General features: G+C 42.7%; 1 long non-coding RNA gene across 1 annotated transcript; it reads right to left on the reverse strand.

Moving 5' to 3' along the window:
- Window positions 1-4,861: 4,861 nt before the first annotated feature.
- LOC119363612 lies at window positions 4,862-8,595 on the reverse strand. Its single transcript, XR_005174154.1, has 5 exons — window positions 8,132-8,595; window positions 7,682-7,929; window positions 7,520-7,582; window positions 5,936-7,108; window positions 4,862-5,481 (listed from the first exon to the last, which is right to left on the reverse strand). It is a non-coding gene; the product is annotated as an uncharacterized LOC119363612 (long non-coding RNA).
- Window positions 8,596-18,559: the final 9,964 nt, after the last annotated feature.

The raw sequence follows: 18,559 nt of genomic DNA on the forward strand, positions 1-18,559 counted from the left end.
AGGGCGATTGCATTGCATACAATAAAGCGACAACCATATGGCTCCTGCCAGTTGCCGATAACTTTGTTACAAAACATGATCATCTCATACAACAAAATTTAGCATCATGTCTTAACCATATCACATCACAACATGCCCTGCAAAAACAACTTAGATGTCCTCTACTTTGTTGTTGCAAGTTTTGCATGGCTGCTACGGGCTTAGTAAGAACCGTTCTTACCTACGCATCAAAACCACAACAATTTTTCGTCAAGTATGTGTTGTTTTAACCTTCAACAAGGACCGGGCGTAGACACACTCGATTCAACTGAAGTTGGAGAAACTGACACCCGCCAGCCACCTGTGTGCGAAGCATGTCGGTAGAACCAGTCTCGTGTAAGCGTACGCGTAATGTCGGTCCAGGCCGCTTCATCCAACAATACCGTCGAATCAAAGTATGACATGCTGGTAAGCAGTATGACTATTATCTCCCACAACTCACGTGTGTTCTACTCGTGCATATAACATCTACGCATAAACCTGGCTCTGATGCCACTGTTGGGGAACGTAGTAATTTCAAAAAATTCCTACGCACATGCAAGATCATGGTGATGCATAGAAACGAGAGGGGAGAGTGTTATCCACGTACCCTCGTAGACCAAAAGCAGAAGCATTATGACAACGCGGGTGATGTAGTCGTATGTCTTCACGATCGACCGATCCTAGTATCGAACATACGGCACCTCTGCAATCTGCACACGTTCAGCTCGGTGACGTCCCACGAACTCCGATCCAGCAAAGTGTTGAGGGAGAGTTTCATCAGCACGACGGCGTGATGACGGTGATGATAATGCTACCGACGTAGGGTTTTACCTAAGCACCGCAACAATATGACCAAGGTGGGTTATGGTGGAGGGGGGCACTGCACATGGTTAAGAGATCAATGATCAACTTGTGTGTCTATGGGGTGCCCCCCTCCCCCGTATATAAAGGAGTGGAGGAGGGGGAGGAGGCCAGCCTCCTAGGAGCGCCCCAAGGGGAGTCCTACTCCCACCGGGAGTAGGATTCCCCCCTCCCTTCCCTAGTTGGATTGGGAGAGAAGGAAGGAGGAGGAAGGAGGAAGGAAAGGGGGGGTGGCCCCCTTCCCAATTCATTGGGCTTGGGGGGCGCCACCTCCTTTGCTCCCTTCTCCTCTCTCCCACTATGGCCCAATAAGGCACATATACCTCCCGGGGGGTTCCGGTAACCTCCCGGTACTCCGGTATATGCCCGAACTCACCTGGAACTATTTCGACGTCCAAATATAGTCGTTCAATATATTGATCTTTATGTCTCGACCATTTTGAGACTCCTCATCATGTCCGTGATCATATCCGGGACTCCGAACTACCTTCGGTACATCAAAACACATAAACTCATAATACCGATCGTCACTGAACGTTAAGCGTGCGGACCCTACGGGTTCGAGAACTATGTAGACATGACCGGAAAATGTCTCCGGCCAATAAAAAATAGCGGAACCTAGATGCTCATATTGGCTCCCACATATTCTACGAATATCTTTATCGGTCAAACCGCATAACAACATACATTGTTCCCTTTGTCATCGGTATGTTACTTGCCCGAGATTCGATCGTCGGTATCTCAATACCTAGTTCAATCTCGTTACCAGCAAGTCTCTTTACTCATTTCGTAATGCATCATCCCGCAACTAACTCATTAGTCACATTGCTTGCAAGGCTTAAAGTGATGTGCATTACCGAGAGGGCCCAGAGATACCTCTCCGACAATCGGAGTGACAAATCCTAATCTCGATCTATGCCAACTCAACAAACACCATTGGAGACACCTGTAGAGCATCTTTATAATCACCCAGTTACGTTGTGACATTTGATAGCACACAAAGTGTTCCTCCGGTATTCGGGAGTTGCATAATCTCAGTCATAGGAACATGTATAAGTCATGAAGAAAGCAATAACAACATACTAAACGATCAAGTGCTAAGCTAATGGAATGGGTCAAGTCAATCACATCATTCTCTAATGATGTGATCCCGTTAATCAAATAAAACTCATGTATATGGCTAGGAAACTTAACCATCTTTAATTAATGAGCTAGTCAAGTAGAGGCATACTAGTGACACTTTGTTTGTCTATGTATTCACACATGTACTAAGTTTCTGGTTAATACAATTCTAGCATGAATAATAAACATTTATCATGATATAAGGAAATATTTAATAACTTTGTTATTGCCTCTAGGGCATATTTCCTTCAATGATATGCGTCAAATTCATCACTGAGATCTTTGATCTCCTTTTGCGGATTCACAAGTTCTTCAGGAGACATGTTTGCAACATTCTTCTTCAGAAAACGCTCCTTCTTGTACTGAGCTTTCTTCTTGTCTGGCCTTTTCAAACTTCCACTTTTCTTCATTTATGAAGGCCGTCAACATATAACTTTGGCCAGGAGTGATGTTTAATTCATGCAAAGGAGTATTAGGGTCCTTGTGCCATAGGTCAATGAAATCAAGGATCTTCTTCGGATCTAGTAAGAGAGGCACAACACTGCCTTGGGCTCTAGCGGCACTTTTTTGCCTGTCTCTGATGATCTCAGCAAGTTCTTCATCATCAGCTTCATCGTCATCACACGAAACTTGGAAGGCAACTTGCTTCTTGTGAGGACTTGGCCTCGGTCCATGTCCAGCAGTGGCCTTTCTCTTCAACAAGGTTGGACAAGTTGAGGACAGTGGTGGAGCTGAGGAAATAGCAGATGCTCCTGAAGCAATAGAATTCCAGTAGTCCATTGGCACGTGGCAAGATGCATAGGTGCGGAGGACTTCACAGCGGCAGTTGAGGATTTTGAGGCAACAGAGGGGATTGGAGCTGCCTTTGAAGTAGTTGCCTGAGGAATTTGTCATGCTGGCTTTGGCATTGGATGTGAGGACATTGCTATTGAGGAACTCGGCTTCACAGCTGATTTCTTTGGTATGGCCTACTTGGGCTTGCTAGCTGAGGCCTCAGTAGAAGCAGAATCTTCATTGAATTTCTTCACTGCTTCTTCTGCAACTTTGGCCAATTTGGCTTGTCGCTTGGCCCATTCTCTGGTAAATTCCTCACCTCACCTGATGCTTGACGGATCAGCTTCTTGGCCTGGAGCCAATGGAGGTCTTGGACATGGAGGGTTAACCGTGAATTTCTTCATGTACTTTGGAGTAACATATCAACATTCCCTCCATTCTCTTGCCCATCTCCTCTCAATCCGTTGAATGCGCACTTTGCGCTGATTTTTGTTCTCCTTGCCATGAGTGGCTTCATGAGGAGTGCAGTATTTATCATAGATGTCTTCAGGGATTTCAAACGCAGTATTTGTTTCAGGCCTCTTCCTCCTTTCTGAGGACGTTTACCATATGCCATTTTCTTCACTTGAGGATTTTGAACAATCAAAGTTTCTGAGGACGTATGCAATTTGTCTTCGAGGAACGCTGCAAATGAGTTAAGTTGATGAGAACCTAGTGATTTAGCAGCAGACATGTGTACCTGTGAACGGAGTATAGGTACAAAGAATTTGGAGAGGTCATATGCATTCTCAGAATTTTTTCAAAAGAATCAAGTTTGGGGAATTTGACCATGGGTGTCTTGAAGAATTTCATTAAGCGTTCTTGACTTAGGTTCTAGAGTTGTATAGATTGAAAAATCCACACAATTGAGGAATCCTGAAGAAAAACACAGCTTAGAGGAACAAATCAAGGAACAGATGCAGCTGGGTGTTTAAGGATAGGGAATTTGAAGAATAAACACCTTTTGAAGATTTTGTGGAAATCATCGGAATCAACAAGTGCAGTAAAAACAGATTTTATTTACCCTTGACGAAGAACATGACGAACTGGGAGTGGAAGTGGATAAGTTCGTCAGTTCAGATCTCCCACGCCCTAACTTGGTGGTGGAAGACAGCTACGGCGGTGGCGAAGTGAAGATTTCCACAGTCGGCATGAGTACGATGGCGACGAGGTCGAGGCAGTGAAGATCTTCCTCACCAGCGATGATGGAGTGTAGCGGCGATGCTATGTCTGATAGCTCAAGCGAGGGGAGTGCTACGTCTTGAGCTTGCGTTGGTTTTCCTCGAAGAGGAGAGGGTGATGTAGCAATAGTAGCGTAAGTATTTCCCTCAGTTTTTGAGAACCAAGGTATCAATCCAGTAGGAGGCTCCTCAAAAGTCCCACGCACCTACACAAACAAACTGAGAACCACAACCAACGCAATAAAGGGGTTGTCAATCCCTTCACAACCACTTGCGAAAGTGAGATCTAATAAAGATAGTATGATAAGATAAATATATTTTTGGTATTTTATAATATAGATGCAAAAAGTAAAGATGCAAATAAAAGTAGATTGAAAGCAAATATGATAGGAGATAGACCCGAGGGCCATAGGTTTCACTAGAGGCTTCTCTCAAGATAGCATAAGTATTACGGTGGATGAACAAATTACTGTCGAGCAATTGATAGAAAAGCGTATAGTTATGAGATTATCTAGGCATGATCATGTATATAGGCATCACGTCCATAACAAGTAGACCAACTCCTGCCTGCATCTACTACTATTACTCCACACATCGACCGACTCCTGCCTGCATCTAGAGTATTAAGTTCATAAGAACGGAGTAACGCATTAAGCAAGATGACATGATGTAGAGGGATAAACTCAAGCAATATGATATAAACCCCATCTTGTTATCCTCGATGGCAACAATACAATACATGCCTTGCAACCCTTTCTGTCACTGGGTAAGGACACCGCAAGATTGAACCCAAAGCTAAGCACTTCTCCCATGGCAAGAAAGATCAATCTAGTAGGCCAAACCAAACTGATAATTCGAAGAGATTTGCAAAGATAACTCAATCATCTCCACTACTATTAAACAATCAAACAAGAACTTTCTTATGTGCACCCAAAAATTAGTACCACAAAACATACGAACCAATCAACACCACACAATTAGTCCCACATGTCCTAATCTAACAGCCATCATTGATCTAATACCTCTACGGTGTGCACTTAGCAAATTCCTATGACTGACCGTACTCCACCATCGGAGGAATATTCCAAGTACCAGCCCACGTCCCCTACAATCACGCAATTGTGATTGCAAACTAATAAGGAAACTCAACTAAATTAGCTTCCCTCGCCCTTGATTAGGGTGCCTCCCACCAACCCGGTCTCCTGCCCGCATCGCTACCTCGCGGCACTGCACAGCTCGGTCGCCTCCCTGCAAGATCGCCACCGCCGATTGTTGCTGCTCACAGCGTGTAATCCGTCAGCTAGATAGCGGGCGCCCACGAACCTGCCCTTGCAGTGTGGCCCATCCGCGAGATAGCCACTGCCCAGGAGCCTGCCTCGGCACCCGCGGAGCCGCGCCCGCCCTGCACGTCCCCTGAACCAGCCGGCCACACAAAGCTATAATTCTTCCCTGCCCTTCTTCAGGTTCAACTTCTTCCTTTCACCTATTGCAACATTACACCGGATTAGAATTTTCAGAATAGAGTTCTAAAAAACAAACAGTTGCACAGCATAATGCTATAAGCCGTTCGTTTTATATCTGTAATTAATGGTTTTCTATGTGGAACATGGTTAGTGTTTTGGCTACTGCAATTTTGTAACTAACTGAATCATGCACCCTGTCTCCTTGGCTTTCTGAATTTACGAAGGTGACTTGAGTTGTCGCAGAACACCTACAATATTGGATTTAGCTTATAGAATTTACAAAGGTGCCAATGGTATTAATGTAAGCGCACATCACAGAACGAGCAAATTAATCATAATTAGTTACAGCTCGGGCCTATGGCCAGTACACATGCACATACATATACACTCATAGGCATGTCAGCATGTGCCAAATTATAGAGTGCTACTCTGAAACTACAAAGTGCACTAAGATACCAACAGATACATACATACCTGATGCGTGCTCAAGGACATGCCAAGACCCCAGGCAGATACATAAATCTGAAGATACATGAGTAAGAAGCAAGATAACAGTCGGTCATTACATAATCAAAAATAGATATTACTTTTATATTACCAGATTTATGATGTAGTGGACAGAAAAAATCCATGAAAAAAAACAGCGCCAGCTAAAAAATATCATAAGAACACTAAATCAAGTCCTCTTGAGAAATTAGTTCTCTAGCTATCAAAGCAACAGGTCTATGAAATCAAAGCATTGCCCCTGCCAAGATCATCATCAGCATCACCATGGACGTTAAATAGCAGGGCCAACAACTTAATGTGGTCCAGTAAGGGGATCTGCCATTCAAAATTGATTTTAATGTCAAAGTAGAACTCTGCTGAAACACAATATCAAGAGAAAGGACAGTGTACTATGTTTGCATCTGATGGTGGTGTTCATGATTAATTTCCACAGTTTCCATGCTTCTCAAAATTTAATGGCATGAATATTCACATGAAGGAGAAGGTATGACATCACCCAATAGTGCAGGGGCGCGCACCCCATTTCAGGATATAAGCAACAACCAGACATTGGGTAACTATCATCAACCAGTTCCTACTTTGCGCTACTGTTTTGTTGTTGCTTATGTGCTAAGTTGCGGTATGTATTTATAACATTCCTTGAAGAATTGAAGAGGCAGAGGAAAAAAGAGTATTATGCACGCAATAAAGATGATATTCTTAAAAGACGTCGTGAAGCCCATGAGAAGAAAGAGGCTTCAACAGCACTTCTTAATGACAGGAAAAATGTACCACATACACCCCTGGCCATGTCCCAAGGTAAAAGTGCCCTTGTACCGCATGCTTATTTATTATTCAGATAACTGATGAGATGCCATGTACCAAGGTAAAAATGCCCTTGTACTGGATGCTTATGTATTATTCAGATAACTGGTGAGATGCTAAACTAACTAGAATGTATCATAGATGTAGACCCTAAGGATCTGAAGAGGCAAATGGAGAGGGAACGGTAATTAATGGTTTTTTATGTGGAAAATGGTTAGTGTTTTTGGCTACTGCATTTTTGTAACTGACTAAATAATGCACTCTATCTCCTTGGCCTGGTGTCAAAACAGTTGGCTTCTAGAATTTACGAAGGTGACTTGAGTTGTCGCAGAACACCTGAAATATTGAATTTAGCTTAGCGAATTACAAAGGTGCCAATTGCATTAACGTAATCACACATCAGAGAACGACCAAATTAATCATAATTAGTTTCAGCTCCACGATGTTACAATGAATTGTACAAATCTGTATAAGCCCACTTTTTGCACACATGATGATTGAGAATGTGCATAATTATTTAGAACTAAAAAGATTTGAAGTACACCTGATCCATTCTAAACACTAAAGAAGTTGCACTTCCTACTTTCAGAGTGTAAAATGGTGCATTTGAATGTCTGTTTGTTGGAACTATGCAGTTTGATTTAGTAAACAAATATGCCTATCACATGAAGGAATGTTCCATACAATTCCATGAATTTCTTAGAGCAATGAAAATACTGTGCAATGCAACTCAGAATCAAAACATACTCTTCGATTTATACTTGTTGCTCCCATCCCCTTTCAGCACCTCCTTTTCCTCCCTCGGGAAATCTGAACCATTAAGGGCCTTATCATCAATATAGCCACCAATTAAGCGGAAGATTTCTCATATAACAGTCTTGAAAGGCAACATTGTAACACAAAACTCACTTTGTAGAGATTAAACCAGACACTCACTCATGGTAACCACCATGACGAGCTTAATAGTATTACAAAAAGAATTGCCAGTTTTGCACTTCTTGTTCCATTTTAGCTCTTGAGAAACACATGACACTGAATTCCTCTTCAATGATAATTCTCCAACTTCCTTTCTTTCATGAAGATAATCTATCATCTTTTGAAAAGATACTATATCATGCTGACTCTTGGATCCACTCACAACCAGAAGGTGCAGCAATCTAGAGCAGAATAATAGTCAGTTAAATCAGCTTTTATAATAAAGCCCTATAACCCCGCAAAAAAAGCCCTATAACAGAACAATTATACACAGTCTTGGGAACATTCATGGTGATTTCTCAATGAGGCGATGCACCTGGCGAAGAACCAAATTGACGGGGTGGAGGCGTGGAGCAGGTGGCAGGGTTGGAGAGAGGAACTTACCTGGACCCGGACGACCGCACGGGAGAGGGTGGAGAGGCTCAAGGCGGCGACGGAGAGGGCATCAGGAGGAGGGAGGGGCCCGGCGTCGCCGGTGAGCATGCCGACCTCAAGCGCCTTCTCGAGCACTTCGGCGAACGAATTCGGAGAAGGTGCAGGGTAGAGCAGGCGCGTGTGAGTGCCACACCTCCACGTCCACCTCCGCCGGCGCCTACGCTGGCGCGAGCATGCCGAGCTCGAGGGCCTCCTCGGCCACTTCCTCGAGCGATTCCACATGAAGGGGAGGAAGAGCAGCTGCTGCGAAGGGGAGCCGCGAACTGACCAGGAAGCACCGACGGTGGTGACGAAGGTCAGCGGCGGCCAGACCAGGGAGCGCCGGCGTTGGTGACGAAGAGGGCCGGCTGTGGAGTGAGGGGTGTGGCCACCATGGGAGAATGGGGAACGGGGAGAGAAATGTGAGGGACTGAGGGGGCGGTGGGGAGGATAACTAATGTTTTCTTTTTAAATAAAATTAGGCACTGACCAGAGAGAGCTTGTGACTGTGCGCCTTGTCCAAATCAAAAAAATTATCTTCTAAAAAGGCCCATTCTTTTTTATCCGATTCCCCTGCATGCCTGCCATCCTTTTTATCTTCTAAAAATCATCAGCGTTGGTTACTGTCATTTTTGTTTGATGATTTTAAAATTTGTTATATGAATCTCCATAAAAGTTGATAATTTTTTTGTTGAGTATATTTAAGTTAGGTCATCGTGTAGTCTATGGATGTTAAGTTTTATGGAGTACTTCACATGAGATATTTTTTCTGACACTCCTACACATGTATTTTTCGCCACTTATCATTATACTTATTCTATGTTGTACCACTATTTCGAAGCTAACTCTGGTTTCTATTTTATTGGCTCATACGACAGATTGTAAATCAAAGATAGTTGTCATTTTAGTGGACTTAAATTATGATAATTTAAGAAATTGAGACATGAAAAATGATGCAAACAACACAGGTCCCACAGATTGTATGTTACATGTGCGATCATATTGTTTCGTATAAGACACATTTAAATGGTTCAATAAAAATAACTTGCTAACAGAGAAACTATATTCAAAATAAATGTTTTTATAAGAGTTAGATTATGATACGTGCGTTGCACGTGCACACTTACTAGTACATAAAAGAATTCAGAGAAGATTCAAATATTATTCATATATAAACTTGATCATAAACCCACAATTCATTAGATCTCGACAAACACACCGCAAAAAGAGTTTATATCAAATAGATCTCCACAAGAGAGGGGGAGAACATTGTATTGAGATCCAAAAGGAGAGAAGAAGTCATCTAGCTAATAACTATGGACCCGTAGGTCTGTGGTAAACTACTCACAACTCATCGGAGGGGCAAGGATGTTGATGTAGAAGCCCTCCATGGTCGATTCCCCCTCCGGCAGAGTGTCGGCGAAGGCTCCAAGATGGGATCTCGCAGATACAGAAGGTTACGGTGGTGGAAATTTTGTTTCGTGGTGCTCCTGGATGTTTTCGGGGTACGTAGGTATATATAGGAGGAAGAAGTACGTCGATGGCCGCCCGAGGGGCCCACGAGACAGGGGGCGCGCCCTACAGGGGGGGCGCCCTCCTATCTCGTGGGAGCCTCGGCAGCTTCTTGGCTTGCACTCCAAGTCCTTTGGATCACGTTTGTTCCAAAAATCACGCTCCCGAAGGTTTCATTCCGTTTGGACTCCGTTTGATATTCCTTTTCTTCGAAATACTGAAATAGGCAAAAAAACAACAATATGGGTTGGGCCTCCGGTTAGTAGGTTAGTCCCAAAAATGATATAAATGTGTAAAATAAAGCCCATAAACATCCAAAAGGAGTAATATAATAGCATGGAACAATCAAAAATTATAGATACGTTGGAGACGTATCAGGGAGCGAGATCGAGCGGAGTAAATGAGGTCTGAGGAGGGCAAGGGGTATTTATAGTCGAGGTGAAAAATCGCTCATCCGAGGAAATTGGACGAACATGCCCCTGACTCTTGCCATCCTAGCAACATGTGTCACCCACGTACTAAGAGGTGGAGATCATGTTAGATCGTGGGTGAATATTTTAATCCTGTCATGGGATGCGGAACGATTTGAGCGGCAAAAGCCGAAAAATTAGATATGAATACTTTAAAGTTTCGTTCACAAATTCTTCAGCTGACAAGAACACAGTGAAGATTTTGAATGGGTTTCAAATAGAACGCACATGAAGAATTTGTGAACAGACTGGGTTGAGTTTAGCATAGAGGGGGAACGGATCCGATCACATTCACTTAGATGAAAAGGTCAACTTGAAGAATTAACAACAAGTGAGTACTATTGAGGACATGAAAACTCAAATATATATAGGCAGCGAAGAACACCAGTCGGAAAGATTGTAGATTCTGCAAAGCTGAAGAATTTGAAAAATGAAGAATTTGCAAAAAATGAAGAAAAACTCAAATTTGAAGATTTTCAACTTTGGTTGGTGGCGTGACCCACTGTATAAGAATGATGATTTCAGACACCGCGTACAATTGTCATAGGGTTCTGAGAATCAAATTCTTCATTAATTTCTTCACACTTAGAGGGTTAGTCTTCATTGATTGAAGAAAAAAATGTTACTTCGTGTGTTGCACATCTAAGTCATCAATTTTGCATAAGTGTTAGGATGTGTGTCCTTTCAAAGGGCATTCAAAGATTCTAAGATATTTAGCTCACACCGAAACTTGTTAAATCTCTTCTCATCCAAGGGCTTTGTGAAGATATCTGCCAGCTGATCTTTAGTCTTCACATGGTCGATGGAGATGTCGCCCTTCAACACATGATCATGAAGAAAATGATGACGAATCTGGATGTGCTTTGTCTTCGAGTGCTGAACTGGGTTGTGAGCAATCTTGATGGCACTCTCGTTGTCATAGTAGAGTGGCACATTCTTCACATTGATGCCATAGTCCTTGAGGGTTTGCTTCATCCATAGCAATTGAGCACAACAAGAACCAGCAGCAATGTACTCAGCTCCAGCAGTAGAGAGTGATACGCAATTCTGCTTCTTTGAGGACCAACATACCAAGGATCGTCCGAGGAAATGACATGTGCCTGAGGTTGACTTGCGATCCACCCGATCACCAGCATGGTCAGAGTCAGGATATTCAATGAGATCAAAAGCCGGGCCCTTGGGATACCATAATCCAAGTGTTGGAGTGTGAGCTAGATATCGAAGAATATGTTTCACAACCTTGTGGTGTGATTCCTTCAGTGTAGCTTGAAGTCGGGCACACATGCAAACACTAAGCATAATATCTGGCCTAGATGCACATAGATACAATAAAGAGCCAATCATGGAGTGGTATACCTTTTGATCGAAGTCTTTACCATTTTCATTGGTGCATAGATGGCCATTTGTGGGCATAGGGATTTTGACACCTTTGCAATCTTGCATGCCGAATTTCCTCAACACATCCTTGAGGTATTTCTCTTGAGATATGAAGATGTTGTTGCGTTGTTGACGAATTTGAAGACCTAAGAAGAATTTCAGTTCTCCCATCATAGACATTTGATATTCTTCACTCATCATATAGACAAATTCGTCACTGTAATGTTGGTTAGTACAACCAAAGATAATATCATCAACATATATCTGGCACACGAATAATTCATCATCATATGTTTTGGTGAAAAGAGTTGGGTCAAGTGAACCGGGTTTGAAGCCTTTCTTCATGAGGAATTCCTTCAAAGTATCATACCACGCCGAGGGGCCTACTTGAGGCCATAGAGGGCCTTATTGAGTCTAAAGACATGGTCAGGAAGATTTGGATCTTCAAAACCTGGTGGTTGAGCAACATATACTTCTTCCTCAAGCTTACCAATGAGGAATGCACTTTTCCCATCCATTTGATATAAGATGATATTATAATGATTAGCATAAGCAAGCAATATGCGAATAGCCTCAAATCTAGCAACAAGTGCAAAAGTTTCAGTGAAGTCAATTCCTTCACTTGTGTGTAGCCCTGAGCTACAAGACGAGCCTTATTCCTCACCACAAGGCCATTTTCATCTTGCTTGTTGCGGTAGATCCATTTAGTATCGATGATATCGTGCTTGCATGGATCTGGTTGCTTGGAAAGTTCCCAGACATTGTTGAGCTCGAATTGATATAATTCCTCTTGCATAGCTTGAATCCACTCAGGCTCTGGAAATGCCTCATCAACTTTGGTGGGCTCTGTGATAGAGACAAAAGCAAAGTACCCACAAAAGTTAGACAACTGTGAAGCTTTTGAGCGTGTGAGAGGACCTGGTGCGTTGATGTCGTCGATGATTCTCTCAATCTGCACTTCATTTGCAACGCGAGGATGAGGAGGTTGACGACTTGGATTAGGCTCAGCATTTTCTTCAGAGCCATTTTCTTTAGGTGCACCAGCATGATTTTCTTCACGATCTGGAATGACTTCTTCAGCAGATTCTTCAGTGGGTATGACATCCTCAGCAGCCTTGAACCTGATGGATTCCTTAGGAGACATTTCATCTAGCATGGGAGGTAGGTTCTCTCTTTGCGAGCCGTTAGTTTCATCAAACCGCACATCTACAGTTTGAACAACCTTGTGGTGATAGGTGTTGAAGACTCTATAGGTGTGCGACTCCTTTCCGTAACCAAGCATAAAACCTTCATGTGCTTTCGGTGCAAATTTAGAATTGTGACGAGGATATCTAATTTAGCACCGAAGACTTTGAAATAACTTACATTGGGTTTCCTGTCAGTGAGAAGTTAATATGAGGTCCTTTTGAAGAATTTGTGAAGATATCCCCTGTTGATGACGTGGCACGCAGTATCAATAGAGTCAGGCCAGAAACGAGGTGTCTTGTATTCATTAAGCATAGTGTGAGCCATCTCAACAAGAGTCCTATTCCTACGCTCCACGACGCCTTTCTGCTGAGGAGTGTAAGGGGGCAGATAATTCATGAGTAATACCAAGTTTCATCAAGATAATCATCAAGACCAGTATTCTTGAACTCGGTCCCATTATCACTCCGAATATGCTTGATCTTCACACCGAAGTTCATAGATGCCCTTGAGGAAAATTGTTTGAAGACTTCTTGCACTTCAATTTTGTAAGTGATGATATATATGCACCCATGTGTAATGAGAATAATCATCAACAATAACAAAGCCATATAGATATGATGCATTTTTTAGTGTCTCATAATGAGTAGGGCCAAGGAGATCCATGTGAAGTAATTCAAACGGATGAGAGGTGGTCATGATAGTCTTCGAGGGGTGCTTGGCTCTGGTCATCTTTCCAGCCTCACAAGCCCCACAAAGATGATCTTTGAGGAATTTGTCACCCTCGATGCCAATGACATGCTTCTTCTTCGCGAGTGTATGCAAGTTCCTCATGCGAGCATGACCTAGTTGTCGATGCCATAACCAGCCTTCTGAAGCTTTTGTAAGTAGACATGTGGCAGGTTGTGGTCCTGCAAAGAAATCAACATATACAAGTCTCCTCTCCTAAAGCCTTCGAAGACTTTGGAATTGTTAGATTCCATTAGCACAATACAATGATATTTGCCAAAGACGACAACCATATCAAGATCACAAAGCCTTGAGACAGACATGAGGTTAAATCCTAAGGACTCGACAAGCATGACTTTGTCCATGTGTCTATCCTTTGAGATTGCAACCCTACCTAGACCCAATACCTTGCTTTTGGCTTTGTCAGCATAGGTGATATGCTTCAGATGTGATGGAGATAAGGCAGTGTCCATCAATAGATTCCTATCACCAGTCATGTGATTTGTACATCCACTGTCGAGGACCCACTCAGTAGCTCTGGGTTTTTCATTCTATAGATGAATTAGTGCATCTTACGAACCCATATACTTCATTAGTGAAGAATATGATTTCAAATTCATCAAGCAGGACAACACAGATAGTAGTATGAGGACATGAGAAATGAGTAATTCATTTCTTCGTGATTAGCTTGCGTCCTTTCAAGCATATTCAGGTCTCCAGCAAATTCTTCAGACGTTCAAGTTTGTCTGGAGACCTGACCGTACACAAGAGCTTAGTTCTTTTTCTTCACCACCCACATCTAGAGGGGTGGCAAAGAGTTCATCATTCCGCGAGCTCTCTAAGAGAAAGGTGGCATTGAAGCCAGTGCACTTCGTTTCACATAAGAGGGGTTAGAGTAAGCATATGAATAAGTAGAGAAATTCTTCGAGGACTTATGAACATAATGATTTGAAGAATAATGCACTTATTCATTGCCTTTAGATTTTTCCTGCGAAACAGAAGTGTTAGCACGATGATGTTCATATGAGGATTTGGATCCACGTGAGGAATTTGATCCATATGAGGAATTTGGTCCACAAGAGGACTTGGATTCATAAGAAGATTTTCATCCATATGAAGAATTTGATCCAGGGTTCCTATTCTTCACATGTGGCGTCATGAGGACATTCACCTAAAGGCTTTCAAGGCACCTTTTGGGAACCCAGATTTTCTTCATAGGGGGACCATTCCTGCAGTTAGTTCCAATATATCGAGCAAATACTTCACCATTCTGATTTTTGAACAGTTTATAGTTGGAGTCAAATGACTCATCAGAGGAACATGAAGATTCACAAGTAAAGCCAGATAAAGTGGACGGATCTACAGGAGGTCCTTTTCCAGCAACCCATGAGGTTGGGATACTTCACAGGTTTCCAGTAGGTTCAGCATTTGATCCATATGAAGACAATGATTTAGTAGACCAGTTCCAACTGATGTGACAGTTATACGTATGGTTGGAGCGGCTGGGTATTTAAACATGAGGACACACAGTCCTCATCGTATTCTTCTTGAGCTAAAGTCACACAGACCTCGCCCAATCACTCGTGGTAAGTCTTCAGGTGACTTCCAAACCTTCACAGACTTGGTCACTTAGCGGTCCACAATTCCTCTTGGATGCTCTAGACCGTGACGCCTAACCGTCCGGAGTATGCACAGTCCTCAAAGATAACAAGCATCGGTTCCACATAAGAAAAATCTCTTCAGTGATGCTCAATCACTTTGGGTTGTAGGTGTTTGGGTTTTGGGTTTTCCTCACTTGATGATTTTCGCTCAAAGTCCTCGGAGGATGGGATGCTCTCAATGACAAGTGTTAGTTTCTCTTGGAGCAGCCAGCCAACTAGTGGTTGTAGGGGGCGGCTATTTATAGCCTAGGGAGCAGCCTGACATGATAATACATAAATGCCCTTCAATGATATGACCATTAGGTGGGTAGGATATTTTGGATAGCTGGTGTGTAGCACAGCAATAGTCGGAAATATGAGCTCTCAAATTCCTCAGGGCTATCATGTTCCTCACTTGTAGGCAATCCGCACTGGCGAATTCCTAACTCCTCAGTCAGGACAAATTCTTTAGAGAACCGAAGATCTTCGTCTTTGTCACTGAAGAAATTGACTAAACTGTATGAGATTTCCAATGGCTTCACTCGAAAGGATTGGGTAGGTGTAGGCTTTGAGATGAGAATCACTTGGAAAGTGTTTCCTTAGTTTTACCTTGACCCCCTTTAATAGTATGGTGTTTCCTATGACTCAAGAAAGAGAAAATGAAACTACGAAAACAAAAGTCTTCACGCTTCATAGTCCTCGCATGAATATCCAAGTCTTCAAGGTCACACCAATTTCCTCAGTTTCAATGTCTTCAAGAAAACCAAAGTCTTCAACTGAAGACATACATTTTTAGGGGTCGAATTTCATCGTAAATATCAAACTCCTCATCGACTTAAAGAGCCTATGTACACTCACAAACACATTAGTCCCTTAACCTATAAGTCTTCAATACACCAAAATCACTAAGGGGCACTAGATGCACTTACACTTCCTCTTCTTGTTCTCATCAAGCTCTCTTTTCAGGGCCTTCCCGTGCTTTTCTGCCACCCTTGATGTCTCATCGCTCTTGCATGCAGCATAGTTCTTGGTCAATATGACATGCCTCACGGAGTCCATGGTTGCCTCCGGCCTGTCATCATGTCAGCCAAAACTGCATTTGATGTTTGTGGCCCCAACGCATCGTCAACATCCCAAGTCCATCGCCATCGTATGAATGGTGGGGCAAACGCATGACCACGTGTATCTCCATTATTTTGAGTATGTGGTAGCACACAATCCCGTCTCGTTCGTATTTGCAGCACTCATAATAGTATTCACCTTCGTTTACCAAGGCCTTCACAAAGTAGTTTCTCCCCTTGTCTGGGTCTCCAGGTTCGAAATCGGACATGCCCCTGAGAGTACAAACCTTGAATGTACATTCGTCAACCTGGTAAGCTGCGTACATGCTGGACAACTTTATTTCTTCCTGGAATCTGCATGTTTTGTGCTCGTTAAGTTCTCATATTCTTTTTTAACAACTTTTGTTGAGGTAGGGCACAACATAGCAAGCGCATTAAAATCAACGATGGCAATGAAAGCATTTTTTTTTCATGTTTCTTTTGTTGATTGTTTCCACATGGCAACTGCAGTTTATTTCACTTGGCAATTGTAGTTCATTTGACTTGGCAATTGTAGTTTATTTAACATGGCAATTGTAGTTTATTTCACGTGGCAACTGTTGTTTATGATGTAGAGTGCAATCATGTGCTATTTTTGAAATGACTAGTATGTCAAAAGATGGCAACTACATTGCATTCTATATGGCAACTACTGTCTTTCTGGTAGGGCAACTGCATCATAATGTTCTCATGGTAAATCGGGTCATCTTACGTGTGAAATAGCATTGCACTATGCATGGCACATCCCACATGGCAACCACACCCCATTCAAAATGGCAACTACACTTTCTTTCACAACACATGGCAACTATATTTGTTTTCCAACTACTCAGTTTTTTATTCCATCTTTCCATAGTTTGCATTCTTGTGTTCACTACAGGTGGCAGCTTCAAACCAGTACGCATGGCAAACATATTTTTTGATATTTTTGTTTTGCTTCCTTTTTTGAACAAGCATGCAGAGTTTGTTATTTGTTTTATTAAACAACATTTTTTGTTTCTTTTAGCAATTTTCAATGTTTGAGTGTACCGTGTCATACATGGCAAATAAGACTGTGCGATCATTCACTTACTTGTTAAATATCTTGTTGGTGTATATCTTGCTCATCTGCCTCTCCATCGGTAAATATGTTAGCAACCTAGGTTGTTTGAGTGTGGTGTTTGCTTCTTACTGCAGCTCAGATCCCAATATTTTCTGTTGCAAAGCTGAATATTGCTTGGCAAACTGCAGCAATGAGTTGCCAGGGCTCACGTAACGCTTCAAGATAGCTTTGAAACCCTTGCTGCGTTGCGTAGTCTGCAAAAATGGATAGAAGCAATGCATGAAGAAAGCTGGCACCCAGTACATCCGCTTCTCCCACATGTTATTAAGTGTCTAGCTGTCTTGGACTTGGTATTTTTCAATCATAGTTGTCCAGCTCCGTTCAAACTCTTCCACTGTCAAGCTGTGGTCCACACACAACTCGAATGCCTTGTGTAGCTCCGGATGGTCAGCAAAGAATGGTCCCAGCATCTCTTCAGCCTTCTTAATAATGTGCCACCTGCAGTGCCTGTGCACTGCCACGGAAAGACCTCCTCTATTCCTGCATGCATGCTAAATTCCTGGTCTGTTATTATGTTCATTGGAGCAAGTCCACCCATGCACTCTAAGAAGGTTTTGAACAACCAAGTGTAACCATCAGTATCTTCGTTCCACACGAGACTGCAACCGAACTGCAAGGACTGATTGTGGTTATTTATTCCTATGAATGGAGCACATGGCATCTTGTACATATTCGTGAGATATGTCGCATCGAAAGAAATGCAATCACGTAAATGTTTGTAGGCTCTTCCTTTCGCACCATGCACCCAATACATGTTTCTGACACGGTCCTCATCGTCCAACCTTATCCTGTAGAAGAAATCAGGATCCACCTTTGCTTTCTCTTCGAAGTAGGCGGTCATGTCTTCTATGTCAGCCAACTTGCTCTCTCTATGGTACTTTGCCTTTAGGTTTGTGACGTATGCTGGTATGTAGGGCATGCTACTCAGACTTCCATCTTTGCTGTGGATCAGGGACATTATCTGGACCATTCTTGATGTATCGATGTTACAATCATGTAGCAACTTTATGAACTTCTTCTCGTGAGGACTGAATCCTCTGTGGGTGCTCAGAAATCTTACTAGGTCAAACTTCTTTATCATATCATGGTTGTGTTCTTCGACATATTCGGTGGCCATCCACCAGGCTCCATCTGTGTTCATCTTCATCCTGACAGGGCATCCCGTCTTGAGAACGATGCATCTCTTTCATTCCGGCATGACATGCACAACACCTTTACCCTTCTTGTTCTTTCGTGACTTGTAGCACCTTAGCTCACCTCTGCTGTACTCGTTAGTTTTTTAT

The sequence above is a fragment of the Triticum dicoccoides genome, chromosome 2B (assembly GCF_002162155.2).
Source record: "Triticum dicoccoides isolate Atlit2015 ecotype Zavitan chromosome 2B, WEW_v2.0, whole genome shotgun sequence".
NCBI lineage: Eukaryota > Viridiplantae > Streptophyta > Magnoliopsida > Poales > Poaceae > Triticum > Triticum dicoccoides.